The sequence below is a fragment of the Schistocerca cancellata genome, chromosome 1, assembly GCF_023864275.1.
Source record: "Schistocerca cancellata isolate TAMUIC-IGC-003103 chromosome 1, iqSchCanc2.1, whole genome shotgun sequence".
NCBI classification, from domain to species: Eukaryota; Metazoa; Arthropoda; class Insecta; order Orthoptera; family Acrididae; genus Schistocerca; species Schistocerca cancellata.
This window is the reverse complement of record NC_064626.1, coordinates 546,233,640-546,256,742: the sequence shown is the minus strand read 5'-3', so window position 1 is coordinate 546,256,742 and position 23,103 is coordinate 546,233,640. Positions and strand designations below refer to the sequence as shown.

General features: G+C 43.7%; 1 long non-coding RNA gene and 1 other non-coding gene across 2 annotated transcripts in view; both read right to left on the bottom strand.

The window, feature by feature from the left end:
* Nucleotides 1–23,103, bottom strand: part of LOC126179974 (uncharacterized) — a 584,069-nt gene that overhangs the window by 388,839 nt on the left and 172,127 nt on the right. The gene's annotated exons all lie outside the window — the stretch shown is intronic.
* On the bottom strand, nucleotides 314–384 carry Trnad-auc (transfer RNA aspartic acid (anticodon AUC)). The gene has a single exon. It is a non-coding gene; the product is annotated as a tRNA-Asp (tRNA).

The following is a 23,103-nucleotide window of genomic DNA, read 5'->3' as shown; positions in this document are numbered from 1 at the left end:
ATTTGAAAATAATTGTTAGGGTTAAATTCTTACAAGAAATGGAAGAAGCATATTTGTGATTTATATGTTAAAAGAGACGATTCACAAGTCTCATAATATCACAATAATGATTTGTACATGTTAGGGATTAAAGAGCGATTTTGCAAAGCAAATAAAGAATATGATAGCCAATAGATGGTTAAATGAAATTAAATGATCGTATGGCATTTATTGGCCGCGATATCCCCTTCGGTGTTCGGCCGCCATATTGCAAATCTTAAAAGTTGACGCCACTTCGGCGACTTGCGTGTCAATGATGATGGACACACACCCACTCCCCTGCCGGGAATCGAACCCGGGTCCACCACGTGATAGGCGGTAACGCTACCGCTGCGCTACGGAGGTGGACAAAAAGTGGGTGGATCAGTACGGAGCAATTGTGAAACAAAAAATGGGTGGATAAGCATGGAGCAACTGAGAAGCGAAACTTCGACAGGAATGTACGGCCGTTATGAAGCTTATGTAAGGATAGAGTTGGACAGTTTTGGTACGAACCGCAAGCTGAAGTTCAGCAGTGAAAAACAGGGGAATCCTGAGCTGAAGACAGAAAAGACGGATCTTTTGAATGTGAACAACGCTGCAACAATCCAGATTGAGTTTTGTGGAAGCGTACGACGACAACACATTATCAGGTGACGCAATAGTCAGGCGACGCAGACGCTTCCGCTGTGGTCAGAGAAGTCTGAATATCGATGAGGCGGAAAAGGAATGCAGCGTGCTTCTATGTTGAAAATGACACGCTATGTTCTGTTTGCAAGAAACTCTTCGGTCCAGTTATACAGTTGGTCTGATATTCCGGAACGCTCGAATTTTGTTCATTAGGTGGCAGTGCAGAACTGTTTCGAACGCCTTCCGGAAATCAAGGAACACGGCGTCTACCTGGATGCCGGTATCCACTGCTTTCTGTGCCTCGTGGACGAGCAGAGAGAGATTTGTCTCATACGATAGTTGTTTTCGGAACTCTTGTTGATTCCTAGACAGGAGATTGATTTTTGGCCACCAGAAATGTCATAAAGTGCAAGCATGAATCATTTTGCAAAATTGTGCAACAGAACGGCGTAAATGCTTTTTCCCAATCGTTAGGAACGGTTCGCTACTCTAGAGACCAGCGGTGCAAGAGGGGCAAGTTCTTTCGCTTATTCTGTGTAGAGTCGTACTGATTTCCCATCGGATCTAGTGGCCTTGTTGAGCAAATTCAGTTGCCTTCCTATCCCTTGGTCATTTCTTTCGACATCTGTCATTTTGTCGTACCTACGACGATTTAAAGAGGAACTACAATGCGATCTATATCTGTGAAACATTTTTAGGGAAAGTTTAGTATTTTAGCCTTTTCTGTGTCATCCTCTGTTTCATTGTCACCATGGTCAGAGAGTGTCTGGTCATATAGCTTTGATCACTTTACTGTTTTAACATAAGACTGAAAATTCTTAGGATTTTCAGTCAAGACGGTAGGTAGAATTTTAAGGAAAGAAGGAAGATTGGATTTTACGTCCCGTCGACATCGAGGTCATTAGAGACGGAACACAAGCTTGGATTATGTGAAGGGTGGGGAAGGAAATCGACGGTGCTCTTTCAAAGGAACCGTCCCGTAATTTACGTGAAGAGATTTGGAGAAATAACGGAAAACCTAAATCTGGATGGTCGGACGCGGGTTTGAACCATCTTCCTGCCCAAAGCGAGTCCGACGTGCTAACCACTGAGAGACAGAATTTTACTTTCTAGGCCGTTGAACGCTTCACGTGTGGATCCCCATACGCCAATTTAGGCGTTTGGACTCTATTTGTCTTTGAGGCTTTGGGTACATCTAAATTTTCAGTGATGTTCTCCTTGCTTTCGTAGGAGCTTTCTAACATGGTCGTGGAACCACGGCGGGTCTTTTCCATCCCTCACTACTTTGCTCGACACATCCTGCCTAAAGTGTATTGCACGATGCTGCTGAAGTGTGTTCACTGATGCTCAACATTGTCAGTGTTTCAGATGAAATTTTCGTGTTGACCTGTCAGGTAATCTGAAATCTGTTTCTTGTCACTCTAGATAAACAGAAAGATCTGTCTACCTTTCTTTATATTCGTATTTAGAACTATATTCATTGATGCTGCAAGGGCCTTATGATCACTGCTCTGAGTCGAAAAGTACGGGCCGGTTTGGCACCAGCACGTCTCAGACATTGTTAAACTGAAGTCCCCACCACATTTCACTGTCTACATACTGTAGTGGCAACTTCTGACACCGAATGTAGCAGCACCACCAAATGTAGTGGAAAGAGGTAGAAGGCACAGTATTAAGACTCATCCGAGCTTTACAAGTGATTTATTGAAACTTCCTGGCAGATTAAAACTGTGTGCCCCACCGAGACTCGAACTCGGGACCTCTACCTTTCGCGGGCAAGTGCTCTACCATCTGAGCTACCGAAGCACGACTCACGGCCGGTACTCACAGCTTTACTTCTGCCAGTATCTCTTCTCCTACCTTCCAAACTTTACAGAAGCTCTCCTGCGAACCTTGCAGAACTAGCACTCCTGAAAGAAAGGATATTGCGGAGACATGGCTTAGTCACAGCCTAGGGGATGTTTCCAGAATGAGATTTTCACTCTGCAGCGGAGTGTGCGCTGATATGAAACTTCCTGGCAGATTAAAACAGTTTTAAGGTTCGCAGGAGAGCTTCTGTAAAGTTTGGAAGGTAGGAGACGAGATACTGGCAGAAGTAAAGCTGTGAGTATCGGCCGTGAGTCGTGCTTCGGTAGCTCAGATGGTAGAGCACTTGCCTGCGAAAGGCAGAGGTCCCGAGTTCGAGTTTCGGTGGGGCACACAGTTTTAATCTGCCAGGAAGTTTCATATCAGCGCACACTCCGCTGCAGAGTGAAAATCTCATTCTGGAAGTGATTTATTGTTTCCAACTACAGTGCTGCGTTCCCCTTGGTCTGCTTCACCAGGTCCTGCAATGCTGAGGACGCCACTTCGCTGACTGTGAAATGGCTTGGAGCGGAATGGCTGCCTCAGCAACCCGTGCATGCACTGTGGTGTGCAGCCTCGTACAGCCGCAGAGTTGCATCGTCATCAGGATGCGCCAGTAGCTGACTCGATGGTCTTTGCCTCTGCTGCCTCTGGGTCCCCGCTGCAAGGGGACCCATGGCGCACCTCTTTGCTGTCTTGGTTCAGATCACAGGTGACTACAAGCGCCCATAATCTGGCGTCCGAATCTATGGCCCTCGCCCTGGATGTCTCCGGTGCGTGTTGGGAGCCAAGATGACTGTCCACAATTGCGAGCCGTGGAGAGGCCCGTCGCTGGCGAGCTACGGAGCCCTTGCCGGCCTCAGAGGGTCAACCAGCAACCCGCCGGGGACTGGAATGTTGGCGCCCCATCTGCTGCTGTGTGTAGCCGGTGGTGTGACACGCCCTGCCATCCAGGAGAGCTGCCAGACTTGAATGCCTTGTTAGAAAACCAGCACCTACTTATATGTGGTTGTGTACCTCTGTCTTGCTAACACACCGCTCCGAGTCACATACTTATAACACCTAGGTAGGCCAGTGGGCCCCTTTTGCCTGTAACTTGTGCCATGTAAACTGCTGCATTTAGTCATTTCAGCGGGTCTACGACCCTGTGGCCTCCATTGTACTTCGCAACCGCTGGTAGCGTATCTTACTGTCAACAGACCCGTGCCTGGCTGTAACTTGTGCACTCCGAAATATTGCACCAAAAATGACTTTTCCTATCCTAAACGGTGTTGCCACTACAATACAAAGGCTAATCTCAGGAAATGCTTTAAGGATTCTGATACAGTTTTGACCTATATAAGAACTGAGTCACAAGAAAGGTTGTGTGCATCCTTTAATACCGCTACTCCAGATAAGTCATATGACTGCAGATATTTAGTGCCCCACAAGAAACCCGGTCAGGTTGGTAGTACAATGGGCGTTCAGTAAGTAATGTAACACTTTTTGTGGCAGGAGGTTGATTTTATTCAGGATTCCAGAGTAACATACTATTCGCCACCCTTTTGGCTAAATGGTGCAAATGGCTCTAAGCACTATGGGACTTAACATCTGAGGTCATCAGTTCCCTAGACTTAGAACTACTTAAACCTAACTAACCTAAGCACATCACACACATCCATGCCCGAGGCAGGATTTTAACCTGCGATCATAGGAGCCACGTGGTTCTAGAGGCCAGCTTTTGACTAAAAAATCCTATTTTTCAACATAATCTCCGTGCAGTGCGTTGGCCTTACGCCACCTTACTAGGAGGGTTTGTATGCTCGCATGGTACCACTCTAATAGTCGATGTCGGAGCCAACGTCTTGCTGCATCAATAACCCCAACAACACCCATGTACTGCTTCCTGCGGAGTGTGCGTCCTTCATTGGGCCAAACAGATGGAAGTCGGAAGGCGTGACATCCAGGCTGTAGAGTGGATAAGGGAGAACAGTCCAATGAAGTTTTGTGAGCTCCTTTCAGGAGTGTAGACTTGTGTGAGGCCTTGAGTTGTCATGCAAGGAGAAGAAGTTACATAGCATTTTCGTGGCGAAAGTCATGAGAGTGTCTGTACGTTCCAACATTACGCTGTGTGCAGTCGGCCAGCAAGTGGAAGATCGGATGCGTTTACACGACTTCGTTGCGATGATGACAGACGCCTCACCCAACGACTCACCAGGCTTTTGTTCACTGCCAGATCTTCCTGGTTTTCCGCTGAAAGGAACTCGGTGACAGCTCTCTGCTTGAAATGCACATCCATTATGTACACCATTCTGAAGGCTATGTACAGCGCCGCCACTTACTGGAACGTCATGAAACTACAGGAGCTGAAGCGGGAACATTGCACGATGTCCCACATTTTTTTCAACGGAAGTCGGCTGATGGAAATAAATGTTGAAATGTCTCGGTTGGATTCCTTTCATGTTAATTTCTTAAAACTTTTGTCATTTACGGCATACATTCCACTTCTAAATTTACTGTGGTGTTTCTGACTAGCTGGGAGGAAACTGAGCAGTGGAACGTGTTACTTTTACACATAAACAAGAACGATCTGTCACACTATTACACTTTAAAACACAGTTTATACGTAATTCATGTCACACAGTCTCATATGGAACCTACATCCGCTTTCCTTTATGTAGTTTATATGATAAGATACTGTCATCCCCCTTCCCTTATGTGTGAAGGGATGAACAAGCAAATGTATTTCTAGTTGCATGCTTGATGGTAGCAGACAAGCCTGTCTGCTAGAAAACAGTAGGACCAACATCGGAACAGGTAAGTACGCTTTCTAAAAACAAAGAAGTTTTTATTTTTGGTATGGTCCTGTCTGTCCCTTGTCATGTTGGTATAGGAAGCTGCCTCTCTGGTGGCTTCTGATTGTATCTGTGAGGTACCGTCGGTAGGGGCCCATGCCAGTCTGTCCACGGTGAGCGTCTGAACTGGTAAGATCTCCGGCTAAGCACGTCTCTTGTCCATTGGACAATAGATTTCTTAAGTTGAGCCTAACTGAAAATTTAATCACGTTTGTTTCAGGTTTAGATCTAAAATATCTTATGTTATCTTAAATTGCATCGCTGTGTAATCCGAATGTGAAGTTCAGAATATCTTCCAGTAGTTGTTTTGTCACTACTTTGTGAGCAAAGTGGAACCACGTGTTGATGATCCGTAACTCTAACTAAGATCATCAATCGTCAATGCTAATGTGCGTGAGATTATAACGTCTCATCTTGACAATATTTTTCAATATAGCAACTTTCTTTATGCTCAACCCAGGTGGGGTGTACTTTGTAAGACCAGTACCACGTGCTTATATAATTGTTAGACCCATCAGGTTAATAGTATGACGATAGAAACCAGTTTGACGTTTTTCTTTTGTAAATTGCGTTTCGATGTAATTTATTTTAAATATCAAAATTATTGTGGAGTTACACTCTTTGTGTAAACCAAGTTGACCACGTGAAGCATGTAGTGTAATCATCAAAGTAGCCCTCAGCTATTCTTTTCGAGAAGATTTCACAGACAATTAGTATGAATTTAGTATACCAGTGTGTGGTAATTTCATGACAGAGAGGTTTGCGCTACGACCGTAACTTTTTTGGGTCAAAATTTAATCGGTTGGTTGTGGTTAATTTCCTCTTGCATTATGTTTCAACGTTCTTCGTGTGTTATTTTATGAATGCAGTGCTGTTTGCAGTCTCCCAATCTTGGCTCCATATTTGATGTGTTCCGAAAGATTACAAACTCACATTTTCACAATCCTAAATAAGGCACCAGTTTAGTTATGAATCAAGTTTGATATGCTGAAATTTTAACGGAACAATGATCAATGTTAAAGTAAATGTCCAAATATAAACTGATTTATTTCTTTTTATTTAAATTCTCCTTTTATATATATATCACCGGTTGTCGTAAGATTACTATTAAAAGATTATAATTAATGTTAGTCTGGTTGGCAATTTGGTAAACTAGACTGGATACCTGGTGAAACAGTTGCTCAGTAATGCAAGGATAACTTCCCTAGATTGGTCACAGCTTTTAACCCGCTTTTATTATCTTTAACATCAGCACCGCTTTCAGAACAACTTTATGCAACAACATTACAATGTGCTCCATTATTTATTGAACGCCTCTCGTCGTATCTAATAAGAGCTATTCTGAACAGGGATAACACTGGTGTAGACGGCTAAATAAAATTCTTCTCAAGAAACAAAAATCCCTGTTATTTTTTCGTGTTGTTGTCGTGGTCTTCAGTCCTGAGACTGGTTTGACGCAGCTCTCCATGCTACTCTATCCTTTGCAAGCTGCTTCATCTCCCAGTACCTACTGCAACCTACATCCTTCTGAATCTGCTTATGGTGATCCCTTGATGCCTCAGAACATGTCCTACCAACCGATCCCTTCTTCTGGTCAAGTTGTGCCACAAACTTCTCTTCTCCCCAATCCTATTCAATACTTCCTCATTAGTTATGTGGTCTACCCATCTAATCTTCAGCATTCTTCTGTAGCACCACATTTCGAAAGCTTCTATTCTCTTCTTGTCCAAACTAGTTATCGTCCATGTTTCACTTCCATACATGGCTACGCTCCATACAAATACTTTCAGAAACGACTTCCTGACATTTAAATCTATACTCGATGTTAAATTTTTCTTCTTCAGAAACGCTTTCCTTGCCATTGCCAGTCTATATTTTATACCCTCTCTATTTCGACCATCATCAGTTATTTTGCTCCCCAAATAGCAAAACTCGTTTACCACTTTAAGTGTCTCATTTCCTAATCTAATTCCCTCAGCATCACCCGACTTAATTCGACTACATTCCATTATCCTCGTTTTGCTTTTGTTGATGTTCATCTTATATTCTCCTTTCAAGACACTGTCCATTCTATTCAACTGCTCTTCCAAGTCCTTTGCTGTCTCTGACAGAATTACAATGTCATCGGCGAATCTCAAAGTTTTTATTTCTTTTCCATGGATTTTAATACCTACACTTTTGTGTGCTTATGAGCGAGATTCCAGTAAGCTTGTGCAGTGCTTGGCCGGGTATTCAGAGGAATTATCCTCGTTTGGGGGTCGGTACTTTGTAAGCGCCGCCCGCCGAGCGTTGTGATGTTCCGGCGAGCAGGTAGGCGCCCCCTCCCTCCGCAGCGCGGCCCGCCCCCGTGCACAGAGGCAGCCGCTAACGAGCCGGCTGGCCTAATGGCGGGTGACGCCTGCCCGCCTCGGTCCGGTGCGCGGCGAGCGCCCAGCACAGTCCCTTGTCGGCACCCAGTCGGGCCGCCGCGCCCTCGCCTTTGATTTACAACGTCCTCACAGCCGCCGGCATCGTGGGCTGCGGATGCGACGTACTGGACCAACACAAACGAACTAAATCCTCATTACCTCCTTACGGAAACGGTCCTTCGGAAACCTGTATTCTGTGAATTAATTATTACAACACGAGCCGTACCGGAAACGTCTGCGGGGTGATTAACTGCGCGTGTTGTAATACTAGAAAGAGAATGATGAATGCTTGTTTATAAACCCCTTTTCTACCTGAAGTGTTTTCTTTCTGCTTTAGGAAACTCTAGTCACCTCATTAGTTTGCTTTCTATGTTGTTATATTTATCATGCGTTTGTGCCGTCTCCAGACCGTCTGTATATGAACCGTCATTTGCCAGAGCGATGCACATTTGATTAACATTTATTTACAATTTGGTTCGAATCAGTTTATATCTCTCAATTTTACTTTCAATGCGAACATTTTAGTTCAATATTTTCAGTGACTGATTATCAATTGAGACTACAAGTTACTGTAACCAGTCACAATTTATTTTTATTTCCATTACGTATTTTGAAGGGATAAACTTCTACCATCAGGTGCATTTATGTCATTTACTAAGACATGTGTGTATTAGATATGTGTGTGGCTCTGTCTTTCGATGGTCACAGTCTATTTTTACACCACGTAAACTTCGTATATGTGATGTAAACACTACAGAAAAATGTTCCTATGACCACAGGAGACAGCGCCATAGGTTACCCAAAAATCGTACTTCTAATACGCACATGCATTTTTAACGTTATGTCAATAAACCTACGAGGAGGAGGAGCAGGAGGAAATTACTGCTTCAACGTCCGTCGACAACGAAGTCAGTAGGAACGGATTGGATTGGATTGTTTGAGGGCAGAGACCGAAAAGCGAGGTCATCGGTCTCATCAGATTAGGGAAGGATGGGGAAGTCGGCTGTGCCCTTTCAAAAGAATCGTCCCGGCATTTGCCTGGAGCGATTTAGGGAAATCACGGAAAACCTAAATCAGTTTGAACCTTCGTCGTTCCGAATGCGAATACAGTGTGCTATCCACTGCGCCACCTCGCTCGGTAATAACACTTCGAAACGCATTGTGGAATTAAGAAATAAATTGTGACTAGTTACAGTATCTTGTTTATTGTTTATCACTTTTGTTTGCGTAATGCTCTGTCACTTTTTTTTTGGTAAAGTACATTACGTAGCCCTCTTTCGTCATCAACCATATTTAACTTACAGTACTTTTGGTTTTATATTTTCCGAATTTTTTTGCCACTGTGGAATAATTCTAGTAGCCAATCAGACACTAACTAGTTTCGAATTAAGCAACCACTTACCTCCTATACTTCTCGACGGTATGGAAATATCGTATATCAACACAGCGAAGGACTGAGCTGTAACTTTGGTCCAACACCTCAACTGGGCACAAAATACTGTCGCCACACGATGGCAGACTTCCGCTTGTCTCTAGACCATCCATATGCTTCGTAACATCTTTCCATGGGATGTGAAACGTAAACTTGTGACTCACTCGTTTTGCCTGACCCCTATTATTTCGATGTAACCGGCATGGTACAATGAAAACTCCACATTGCTACAACTAACCATGAGTGCTTGTGGATGTCACATCAGCTACACCCATGTATTTGACTGTGTCAGTGTTTTATATCTCCAGTCACAATTAATTATTGCCGCCAGACAGATCACGTGGCTGCCATATGTATGTATGTATTAAACCTGGGACGTAGAAACGATGGAGAGGCTTCGTTCCGCCGTAGCCCTCAGTGGTTCACAACACCACAACAGGTCATAGCAGTCCACCCACACCACCGCTGCCCCACACCGAACCCATGTTATTGAGAGGTTCGGCCCCCAGTGGACCCCTCCCCCTCCCACCAACCCCCTTGCAACGTCTCATACCAGACGAGTATAGCCCCAAATGTTTGCGTGGTAGAGTAATTACGCTGTATGCGTACGTGGAAACGCAGCAATTGCCGACACAGTGTAACCTCAGGGATAGAACAGGTACTTTATTTCAGTTTTTACAGTAATGTGTCACATCACCAACAACTTTAATCTTGGCACAATTCAGTGCACCTTTAACCCATACGGACACAGTGGATCTCTGTACTTCTCAGTACATCTCAGAGGGGGTAACCATGGCAATGGGGAGAGCTGTGCTCCCATCTTTGATATATATATATATATATATATATATATATATATATATATATATATATATTGTAAGGTTGTAACTTTATTTTTGGTATACTGAAATCGGTGCTAATTGACAATGAAAGTGGGTTAAAAGCCGTGATCTGTCTGGGGACGTTAACCGTGGATTACTGGGCAACTGTTTCATCAGATATTTAGTCTAGGTTTACCAAGCAGACTAACATTAATGATAATCTTTTAATAGTCATACAAAACCGGTAATATATATATATAAAAAGGAGAATTTAAATAAAAGGAAAGAAATCAGTTTATATTTGGAAATTTATTTTAAGATTGTTCATTGAAAATTCAGCATATTATACGTGAGTTATAACTGAGCTGGTGCCTTATTTACGATTGAAAAAAGTGAGATTGTAATCTTACGGAACACATAAAATATGGAGCCAAGATTGGGAGACTGGATGCAACACTGCATTCATAAAATAACACACGAAGAACATTGAAACATAAGCAAGAAGAAATTAACCACAACCAACTGATTCAGTTTTTTACCCAAAGAAATTACGTTCATACCACAATCCTGTCCGTCATGTAATTACTACACACTGGTATACTAAATTCATATTAACTCTTTGTGAAATCTTCGCAAAAAGAATAGCTGAGGGCTACTTTCATGATTACACCACATGTTTCACGTGGTCAACTTGGTTTACACAAAGCGTACAACTCCACAATAATTTTGATAATTAAAATAAATTAGATCGAAAAGCAATTGACAAAAGAAAAACCTTGAACTGGTTACTAACGTCTTACTATTAACCTGATGGGTCAAACAGTTATATAAGCACGTGGTAGTGGTCTCGCAAAATACACCCCACGTGGGCTGAACATAAAGAAAAGTTGCTATATTGAAAATATAGTCAAGACGAGACGTTATAATCACACAAGCATTCGCATTTAAGATTGATCTTAGTTAGAGTTACTGATCAACACGTAGTTCCACTTTACTCACAAAGTAGTAACAAAGCAACTACCGGAAACTAATCTGAAATTCACACGAGAATTATACTGCGCTGCAATTTAAGATAACATCGGATATTTTAGACCTAAACCCGAAATAAAGGTGAATAAATTTTCAGTTAGACTGAACTTAAGAAATCCATTGTCCTACGGACTTAACAGACACGCGCTTAGCCGGAGATCTTACCACTTCAGACGCTCGCCACGGCCACACAGCAACTGCCCTACTGCCGAGCGTGCTTCCTGAGGGTGGCTCACAAAGACCAACGGAAGTGGCCAGAGGGGCAGCTTCCTATACCAACATGACAACGGACGGACAGGACCATACTAAGGATAGAAACCTCTTTGCTTTTAGGAAGCGTAGCTACCTGTTCCGACGTTGGTCCTATTGTTCTCTAGCAGACAGCCTTGTCTGCTACCCTCAAGCATGCAACTAGAAATACATATGCTCATTCATCCTCTCACACAAAAGGGAAGGGGGATGACAGTATCTTATCATATACAGTATATAAAAGAAAGCGGATGTAGGTTCCGTATGAGACTGTGTGACATGAATTACATATAAGAATTACATATAAACTGTGCTTTAAAGTGTAGTAGTGTGACAGATCGTTCTTGTTTATGTGTAAAAGTAACACGTTCCACTGCTCAGTCTCCTCCCAGATAGTCGGAAACGCCACAGTACATTTAGAAGAGGAATTTATTCCATAAATGGCAACAGATTTAAGAAATTAAACATGAAAGGAATCCAACAGAGACCTTTCAATATATATATATATATATATATATATATATATATAAGCACGGCGTTGCAGTCTGATAATTGGCAGCTATACAAGTGACGTTTCTGGTAAGAGGGCGTCAGTCGTCGAGCAGCAGCGCGTGCAGCAGCGTCGACACAGACTAGTTATGCTGCGTTATTTTAGGAGGAGAAGGCGTTCGCGCGTTGCAGTGTATAATGCTATTGATAATATATCGATTACTACGAAGAGCGGAGTTGGTGCGCAAGTCATTCTTCATGGTCCTTCAGTGTTTTGTGGATGCCTACTGAATTTTACACTTACTAATACTGACGCTAGTGCACATGGTGATGGTTGGGTTACTGTGGCTCTAGTTCGTGGTGGTAAAGTGGAGACTGCATCAGGACTGGAGACTTAACAGCCGAGAAGTTATTGCTTATCGTACATTTCAGATATGTGAAGTGTATAACAGAGATCGTGGTTCATCTTACTACATGTCTACAATGCCGTTGGTTCTTAGGGCAAGGAATCGTCGTAAAGTAAATGAATCAGAGTCTGTGTCCGTTTGGGTTAGAAGTGCACTGAATTGTGCCAAGATTAAAGTTGTTGGCGATGTGACACACTACTATAGAAACTGAAATAAAGTAGTACCGCTCGAGAAGCAGCGCGTCAGACCGCGCGGCTAGCCGGACGGGCTTTGGCTGCCATATGCTGTGGGTTCTTGATTGGCGCCTCAGTGCGTATGCACTCCGATATCTTGCACGAGTGATTAAGTCGTCAAAGAGTTTCGTAGAAGTAAACATGAACTTCTCGTATCATGAAGACGTAAATGATAGAAACAAGAGGTCCCTATAGGAGAGAGCGGTAAGTGAAGGTCAGCTTTAACAGCACGGAGTACGCGTACTGCATCAGCGCTGCTCTCCTCAGAATCGGCAATTGCCGCTCTCGGGAGCGCTGAGTGGTGTTAGGTGTCGTGTGTTGTGGATGCCACGACTATTCTCAGACACGTGTCCTGCAAAAACGCCAACGATTGAGTTGACAAAAACGGTTAAAACCGTAGATGTTGTCTTTTATATATATGGATTCATTAGCAAAAGTAATTGTAAGCCGGCCGCGGTGGTCTAGCGGTTCTAGGCGCTCAGTCCGGAACCGCGCGACTGTTACGGTCGCAGGTTCGAATCCTGCCTCGGGCATGGATGTGTGTGATGTCCTTAGGTTAGTTAGGTTGAAGTAGTTCTAAGTTCTAGGGGACTGATGACCACAGATGTTAAGTCCCATAGTGCTCAGAGCCCTTTGCACCAGTAATTGTAAATTGTTATGAAAAGCGTACGAGGGGCAGTAAAATGAAAACGGAACACATGAGGAAGAAAGTAAACTGTTTATTATTTCAAAAGCATTCATAATATTGCAGTGCCTTTGTTGTTAAGAAGATCGATACAATGTTCCTTCAGATATGCATGCATCGTATTTATCCCCGATACCAAGCAGCAACTTTCAGTTAACATGTCCTCCCCTAAAGCGGAATTGCGTAATGGTATACGAGTACAGGTTACGGTGCAGGAACGATGGTATATGGATATTTGGGTCTGGCTGTGAGTCGTGCACGGATAGCAAAGCGGTTAAGGTGGCCGCTCGCGTAAAGAGAGATATCCGGGATCGTGTCCCGGTCCGAGACAAATTTTCATTGTCGTCATTCCCTTGTACAGTTGTATATGGAAATAATCGCTATAACTGTTAATACATTTATCTCACTGTGGGACAGGACGGTAAGTGCCTTCATGGAAACACGTTTTCTGTTGCCTACGGGCTCATGATTTGCTTCGTACGATGCAAATTGACGGTTACTCATGTTTTTCTTCTGCACTCCAAAAATATGGAAACCGTATGGGGAGAGATCGGTACTATAGGGAGGATGTGTAAGGGGTTCCTAGCAAACTTTTGCAGCGTAGTCGAAAACGGCTTGTCAACGTGTGGTTCCCTAGGCGTCACAATTAACGTGCAACGGCAGATGTACACTTCGCAAATACTGAACCGCGCATTCAAGTCCATATGTCCAAAAATGTTGGCATCGTTCTCTTGTGGGATAATGCCCGCCCACATATTGCCTAGGTTGTTTCGACTACGCTGCAGAAGTTTCCCAAATGTAATAACAGATATGGTGTTTACTTTTGGAATAATAAATAGTTTACTCACTTTTTCCGTCTCTGTAGTTTCCATTTGACCATCACATACATCTTACGTATTCGGGTGTCGTTTCGTCAAGGTAACAATCAGTCACGCCACTGCGCTTACAGAATCAAGAAAAGCGGACTTGATTTTAGCTCAGTGAACATTGTAATAGGGAGAGACTTTTAAACAGTCTGCAGTTAAAATTCACAAGCACAGATACATTCCCTTGTATATCGTGTCTTGAGAACAGCAGTCAGCTTCGTTGCGAAACGGTTGCGTGTACGTTCGTATAAGCAATGGGTAACTTCGTTAGGATCAATTAATGTTAATTACAAGTAACTGTGCTGACTGCGCAAAACTGAACTAATAATCTGGACAGTGAGTTTCAAGTGACTGTTGTGCTAGTAAGCGGATAGTGCGACTGAAAAGCACGACAATAGGTTTCACTGTACTGTGGCTGAAGTGCTAATTACAACTTACCTTACCAAAACAGTATATGAACAGCGCAGCCTGCATTGACGTATTTTATTGGTGGACTACGGGAGGATGTTTGCCAGATAATTGTGGTCCTCATTACGTGCATACTCCCCCAACCTGCAGCTAATTAAATACAGTAATTGCAGGACTCGACTGCGGTTGACGATTGCACCAAAGAGAAGACAACCGCGGAGGGTAAAGGGGTGTGTGCGAAGTAGGCACACGGTCGTTAAATATTCCGATCCACGTGGCTGAGTGAGTGTGCCACTTACAGGGAGGCAGAGTCAACTAAAATGTTTGATTCTTAGACAAAAGATTATCTCTCTATAAACAAAGTGTAGATTGGCTGAAACGTCAAACGTTGAATAATCTTCAGGGATAGCTTTGAACCCCAGAATTCAAGCTGCATAATTGGATGTTTGCGGTGAACTGTGGGACTTTAAGCTGTGGCAATTTCTGCTTTCTCGTGAAGCTAGAGTTGTCATCCAAGCAAACAACCGATCTTGTAGAGGGACTGGGAAATCATGGATACGATTTTTTTCTCCGGGGGTCTGATGTGGAAGGGACCGTCTGAATGTGTTTTGGCCGGGTCCAGTGTTTTCTGGGGATTCTCCAAAGTTAAGTCGCAGATCTGTTAGCGAGGGAAGGCCCTAGTTAGTGGAACGTGTTTAAAAACTCTCCTTCCAAACAGGCCTTGGAAGGCCCATCGGTACCGACAGGCGTCACTGGATGTGGATGTGGAGGGGCATGTCGTCAGCACACCGCCCTCCCGGCCTTATGTCAGTTTACGAGATCGGAGCCGCTACTTCTCAGTCAAGTAGCACCTCAGTTTGCCTCACCAGGGCTGAGTGCACCCCGCTTGCGAACAGCGCTTGGCAGACCAGATAGTCACCCATCCAAGTGCTATCCCAGCCCGACAGCGCTCAACTTCGGTGATCTGACGGGAGCCAGTGTTACCACTGCGGCAAGGCCGTTGGCAGTGGAACGTGTTTGCATCTTATTAATTATGGCGTCTAATCGTTTCACCTATCGTCTTGCGACTTTCCTCTAGGATTTGAAATCATTATGTGATTACGCGGAAATTGTAAATACTGGATAACCTCAGCTCAAATGCTTGGTTCTATGATTTTCTGAATGGAGTGGAATGAGACTATTTCAGCCGACCTTTTATATTGTTTTCAGTCTCATACGTCGTTACATATTTTTTAATGTCCCGGAAATGATGTTTTTGCTGCGTAGTCGAGCATTTAATCTGTACTTGCGAAAAGAATACGACGGAGCAATCTCACTTCATTTCTTTTCATATCAGCAACCTCTTCCTTTCGCCTCTCATTCCTTGAATAATTCCTGCGATACGTTGATGCGTGAGAGAGTTATGAGAGAAGTTTCATTTCCTCAGAGTAAAGTAGTACCAACCCGACTGGGTCCCTTTCATATATATCCAGTAACACAGTACGCTGTAGACTCAGAGCTTTCCCTTTTTCTTGGTTCGTTTAAATTGGCTAGGTCCACGAAACGGTGTCCTCCTCCATTATGCAAAAGAAACGAGGCCCCGACTCCAACTGCCGTCCGTTGGCTGGTTTTTTGAGACACCCTTGTACCAGCTACCGACTCGAGAGTATCTCAGTTCTTCAGAACATGGTCCATTGTAAGTTCAGATTCCTTTGTTCAGTTTTAAATGTGGGTTGCGAACCAACCCATTTATTACGGTTTAGCAACCAACAGTTGTTCGAGTGAAGATCGTGTTTTATTCTAATAAAATTTGCGTATAATGCGTGACCTTGTGATTGTGCGTTGCCCGTAGTCATAAACAGACCAAACGCTCTCAGCCTGTCCGTTTTAGCTAAGTTCAAAGTTTTCTCCTGCGTGTGATAATTAATACGGGCTATTTTACGGAGTGCAGCTTTCGTTGGAATGTGTAATATCAATGACGTTTGAGAGGTGCCAGAGGATTCGTTTATCATGAGTGATGGGTCCCCTGTACTGGTGTCCAGTAGTGTGAAGTTCCATAATCATGGTGATAAGTAACTGCCTTCAGCGATTTACCCGCAACGTCCGCACGCAATTCCAAATGGTTTATCGTAGTTTCACTATTATGCGTCCTCTACGTTTAACTGATGGTTTGCGTGGACCCAACTACCACGTGTAACCGAATCCATGGTAACTATGAGGAAACATTCTGTAGGCGGAATTCCTCTCTAATGAGGAAAGGAGCGTCTCAGGAGAACCAGTGGTAAAACGAATGGTTGCGTTTAAGATGAAGTTCGATACATATTGGCCAAAAATAAAGGGGAATAATAGGAAGACAAGCCAAAAAACGAGGCGCTCCGATTAGACAGGGTGTGAGACAGTTCTGTAGTCTTTCACTCCTACTGTTCAGTCTGCACATAGAAGAAGCAATGACGAAATGAAAGAAAATCTCAGGAGTTGGATTTAAATTCAGTGTGAAAAAATATCAGTGATACGATACACTGCAGATACTGTTGAATGGAATAAACGGCCTAATGAACACACGCCGTAGATTGATAGTAAACTGAAGAAAACTGCAAAGTAATGAGAAGTAATCGAATTGAGATTAGCGATAAACTTAACATCAAAATTTATGACCATGAAGAAGACGAAGTTCAGGAACTCTGCTGCCTCGGAAGCAAAATAATCCAGGACATCCGAAACAAGGACATAAGGAGAGTAGCACAGGCAAAGAGAGCGTTCATGACAAAAAAATAAAAAAAAATTACTAGTATCAAACAAAGGTCTCAGTTTCAGGAAGAGACTTTTGACAACTTACACTACTGGCAATTAAAATTGCTACACCACGAAGATGACGTGCTACAGAAGAGAGATTTAACCGACGGGAAGAAGATGCTGTGATATGCAAATGATTAGCTTTTCACAGCATTCACATAAGGTTGGCGCCGGTGACGAAACCTACAACGTCCTGACATGAGGAAAGTTTCCAACCGACTTCTCATACACAAACAGCAGTTGACCGGCGTTGCCTGGTGAAACGTTGTTGTGATGCCTCGTGTAACGAGGAGAAATGCGTACCATCACGTTTCCGACTTTTATAAAGGTCTGATTGTAGCCTATCGCGATTGCGGTTTATCGTATCGCGACATTGCTGCTCGCGTTGGTCGAGATCCAATGACTGTTAGCAGAATATGGAAGCGGTAGGTTCAGGAGGGTAATACGGAACGCCGTGCTGGATCACAACGGCCTCGTATCACTAGCAGTCGAGATGACAGGCATCTTATCCGCATGGCTGTAACGGATCGTGCAGCCACGTCTCGATCCCTGAGTCAACAGATGGGGACGTTTGCAAGACAACAACCATCTGCACGAACAGTTCGACGATGTTTGCAGCAGTATGGACTATCAGCTCTGAGACCATGGCTGCGGTTACCCTTGACGCTGCATCACAGACAGGAGCGCCTGTGATGGTGCACTCAACGACGAACCTGGGTGCACGAATGGCAAAACGTCATTTTTTCGGATGAATCCAGGTTCAGTTTACAGCATCATGATGATCGCATCCGTGTTTGGCGACATCGCGGAGAACGCTCACTGGAAGCGTGTATTCGTCATCGCCATACTGGCGTATCACCCTGCGTGATGCTATGGGGTGCCATTGGTTACACGTCTCGGTCACCTCTTGTTCGCATTGACGGCACTTTGAACAGTGGACGTTACACTTCAGATGTGATACGACCCGTGGCTCTTCCCTTCATTCGATCCCTGCGAAACCCTACATTTTAGCAGGATAATGAACGACCGTATGTTGCAGGTCCTGTACGGGCCTTTCTGGACACAGAAAATTTTCGACTGCTGCCCTGGCTAGCACATTCTCCAGATATCTCACCTATTGAAAACGTCTCGTCAATGGTGGCCGAGCAACTGGCTCGTCACAATACGTCAGTCACTACTCTTGATTAACTGTGGTATCGTGTTGAAGCTGCATGGGCAGCTGTACTTGTACACGCCATCCAAGCTCCGTTTGACTCAATGCCCAGGCGTATCAAGGCCGTTATTACGCCCAGAGGTGGTTGTTCTGGGTACTGATTTCTCAGGATCTATGCACCCAAATTGCGTGAAAATGTAATCACATGTCAGTTCTAGTATAATATGTTTGTCCAATGACTACCCGTTTATTATCTGCATTTCTTCTGGCGTAGCAATTTTAATGGCCAGTAGCGTATGTATGGAGCACAGCATTGTATGGCAATGAATCACAAATTATGGGGAAACAGGTAAAAACGAGAATCGAAGCGTTTCAGATGTTGTGCTGTATAAGGAGTTTGAAGATTAGGTGGATTGATAAGATAATGAATGTGGTAGTTCTCTGCAGTATCGGCGAAGAAAGGAACGTATGGAGGACACTGACAAGATGGTCTAACAGGGTGATAGGACTTGCGTTAAGAGATCAAGGATAAACTTCCATGATACTAGAGGAAGCTGTCGAGTGTTTACTCTCCACAGTTCCTCCTAGTACCAAGGAAGCTATTCTCTGTAGTGAAAGACAGAGGCTGCGACATACAAATAAATGATTGAGGAGATTGGTTGCAAGTGCTACTAAAGATGAAAAAAAAAATTGCATGCATTTGATCTCCGTTGTTGCAAGCGGAAAATACGTTTATTTGCTTTATCCCTTGTAATTGCCGAGCATTCTTACTCTGAAACTCTGAGAATTGTGCATAATGTGTGCAGTCGAACTGTGTGCCCTTTCGTATGTCCCAGAATACAAAGGCGGCGTGTCGCACTGTCGAGGTCGTTACGAGAGAGGCAGTGAAAGGTTAGTGGTGCGACATTTGCTTAGCTGCAGCACGGCGGCAGTTCATTGTGTTTCGACAATCGGAGGTGCCGTCGGTGGCGTTACGGCAGAGTGGGGGCGGCCTAGCGCGGCGCGCGCACGTCAGCAGCATAGCTGTTGCGACATGGGAGTGCGACCAGCTGGCGGCTGGCTACCGGCCCCGCACCGGCGTGTAACGAGCGTCCAAGGCGGACTGGTAGCCGGCGCAGCTGGTGTTACCCAGCGAGAGCTGTGCACGGCAGCCACGTGTCTGCTGCAGGGTGTCTAGAACTAGTCGCAGAGAGAGAAAAGTGAGAAATAAAGAAACAAACAGCATGCGGATGCAGGTAGCCAGTAACTGCTGAAGAAGACAAGGCCGTACGACTTAAGCGAAAAGAAAAGCGCCGCCGTCTGAAAATATACTCCGTCTGATCAAAAGTAATCGCAGACCGATATGTAATACAGAATTGACCACTAGATGTCACGGCAGGCGGACCCGCCGTTATTAAACGTGAGGAGTGTTGTGTTGCCAGTACACAAGCAGTAACGGCAGAATGGGTCGATCAGGACAGCCCAGTGACTTTCGAAAGTGGACTAGTCATTGGATGTCATCTGAGTAACGAATCTACCAGGGTCATTTCAATCCTCCTAAGGCAGCCCAAGTCGGATGTTGGCGATGTGATCCTGAAGTGGAAACGCGAAGGAACAACTAAGCTAAGCCAAGACCAGGCAGAGCTCATGAACGGACGGACAGGGTCCGTCGGGTATTACAGAGGGTGGGTGCCAAAAATCACATGATATCTGCAGAGGGAATCACTCGTGAGATTCAAACTGCTAGCAGCAGAGCAGCTAGCGCAATGTAGTGTGTGCGGAACTAAGAAAGGATGGGGTACATGGTCGAGCAGCTCCTCGTAAGCTACACATTTCTGTGGTCAGTGTTAAGCGACGTTTAAGACGGTGAATAGAACGAAACCACTGTACAGTGGGCGACTGGAAACGAGTGATTTGGTGTGATGAATCACGCTATATACTCCGTGACAATCCGATGGAAGGGTTTGAGTTTTGCGAATGCCGGGAGAATCTTACCTGACATCATGTGTAGTGCCGACAGTGAAGCCTGGAGGTGATGGTGTTGCGATGTAAATGTGCTTATCGAGGTTGGGAGAGGGCCTCTTATTGCTCTTACAAAACGCTAAATGCGGAAGGATATGAACACCATGTACAACACTGTGTACTACGTTCGTAGAAGGAAAGTTCGGAGACGATGACTATTTGTATCAGGACGACAAAGCAGCCTTTCGCAAAGCAGCATCTATCAAGTAACGACAGGTCTGCCCAAAGTACCGACATCAACCCAGTGGGACACCTTCGGGATGAACTTATCGATAACACTGCTCCAGACGCCAGTGTCCAATATAATTATGGCTTCAGTTCACGAGGTATGTAAGTAGGCTGTTTAGGTTTTTATGTTGGTAACGCCACGTAGCGTTCTATATGAAAATCACTGACTCTGCTGTGCGCAGTCTGTGGCTGGTTTGCATTGTTGGAATTTTTGCTATTGTAGTGTTGGGCAGCTGGATGTGAACAGCGCGTAGCGTTGGGCAGTTGCAGGAGAGCCGCCAGCAGTGGTGGATGTGGGAAGAGAAATGGCAGAATTTTGAGAGCGGACGATCTGGACGTGTCTCCATCAGAAAGAGTAAATTTGTAATACTGGATATCATGTACTGAGATTATATATATATATATAATGACTTTTGAACATTATTAAGGTAAATACATTGTTTGTTCTCTATCAAAATCTTTCATTTGCTAACTATACCTATCAGTAGTTAGTGCCTTCAGTAGTTAGAATCTTTTATTTAGCTGGCAGTAGTGGCGCTTGCTGTATTGCAGTAGTTCGAGGAACGAAGATTTTTGTGAGGTAAGTGATTCATGAAAGGTATAGGTTATTGTTAGTCAGGGCCATTCTTTTGCAGAGATTTTTTTAAGTCAGATTGCGTTGCACTAAAAATATTGTGTCAGTTTCGTGTTGATCAGAATAAGTAAATAGAGAAATGTCTGAGTACGTTCAGTTCTGCTCAGCTGTTTGAAAATCAAATAACGTAAGAGGTTTATCAGCACAGTAATTAACAAATTTTTCTAAGGGGACGTTTCAACCTTCGGGATGAGCTTATCGATAAAACTACTCCAGACCCTAGTTTCCAATATGATTATGGCTTCAGTTCACACACATTCAGACACCTTACTGTATCTAGCATAGTTGAAGCTGTCATGAAAGCGAAGAGTGGACACACTTCATATTAAGGGGAGTAGGACGTCAAACGGGCCGACTTGGAGCAGGAGAAGCACCACAGGACATTTTAATTTCCACTATCTATACTTTTACAAATAAATTCACAAAGCTTTGTCAGCATGACCAGAAGGATTCAGGATTCAATCTCATAGCAGTGAAAGTTCAAAAACATAACAAAATAATTTCATTTTGCATGTGAAATTTCACCATTTTTTCACTTACTATTGGCTGTATTTGTTCCTATAGGTACACTTTTCTTCATAAGTAAGAGAGATTCTTCGATGAATTTTGCGCAGCATACAAATCATATATACAGGTGTATGAAACTCTAGATTTTTCCGAATCTATTAAAAACTGTGGAAGAATTGAGATAATTAACTATAAAATTTGAGTTTTTTTTTTAAACATGAAGTTTAAAATGTAACAGCTCATTCATTTTTTCATAAATTAAATAAGTTATAGAGCTTCATACACCTTGAAGTATCGTTTGTATGCTGTGCAAAATTCATCGACGAAACTCTCTTACTTATCAAGGAAAGTGTACCTTTAGTAACAAATGCAGCCAATAGTAAGTGAAAAAATGATGAAATTTCACATGCAAAAAAATTATTTTGTTATGTTTTTGAACTTGCACTGCTATGGGAGTGAATTCTGAATCCTTCCTGGTCATGCTGACAAATTTTTATGAATTTTTTGTAGAAGTATAGACAGTGGGAATTAAAACGTCCTGTGGTGCCTCTTCTGCTCCAAGTCGGTCCGTTTCACGTCCTATCCCCGTTTATGTCCACTACTAAGTGTCTGGATACTTTTGATACTATAGTGTAAGTACCGAATTAGTAAAGCAGTGTCACCAGCGTGTTAGGTTGGTTTAAATAAAATATACAATAAGTGTTTTAGGCCAAATTTGCCGCCCCATGAATGAAAGAAACCCGCTGTTACTTGCACCTACACGGTGTATCTAAACTCCACCGACAAGATTTTGGAGATTGTTCAGAATTACTTTCTGCGCAATTTGGTGTCTGGGACCCGTGGGCTCCGGTCCACGCTACAGAGTAACTGCGTTCCTTTCGGTTTCTTATCCACATTTATCTTCGCATCTGCACTGCACTTAAAAAATCTACACAACAGTCGCAATAACGACAGTGTACGCTGTGTGTCTTGTACGGAAACAAGGTTGTTCCTTTCACTCACGGTATTTGCGGTGGATAACGGTAATGTCCATTTCAGTTATCGCCCGTATGCATTCAGTATTGCCCCGTTCTGTCTTTTTTTTTTCCTCGGCAGTGTTACATGTACGTTAATACTCACTGTACAGTCTGTCGTGATGATGAGTGTCACAATTCTGAACAATACCTGTAAGCGCACATTTCTGCATTTATTACTGTATTGTACACCGATACAACAGACTGAACACACGCTGATAAAAGTGTACGTGGGTCGCCTGTAGCTTCCTGAATTACTCTGTGTTTTGTGTTGTACGTTTGGTGTTGCGTGCTACCGACTTTTTCATTGTTGTGACGGTATTTCGGCCGAAACAAAGGTAATTATGTGAACAAACCTAGTAAGTTATAACTTCTTTTACAGACGATCATGTGATTCTAGTTGGTCGGTATACGATAACATCATCTGCAAACAATCCAAGA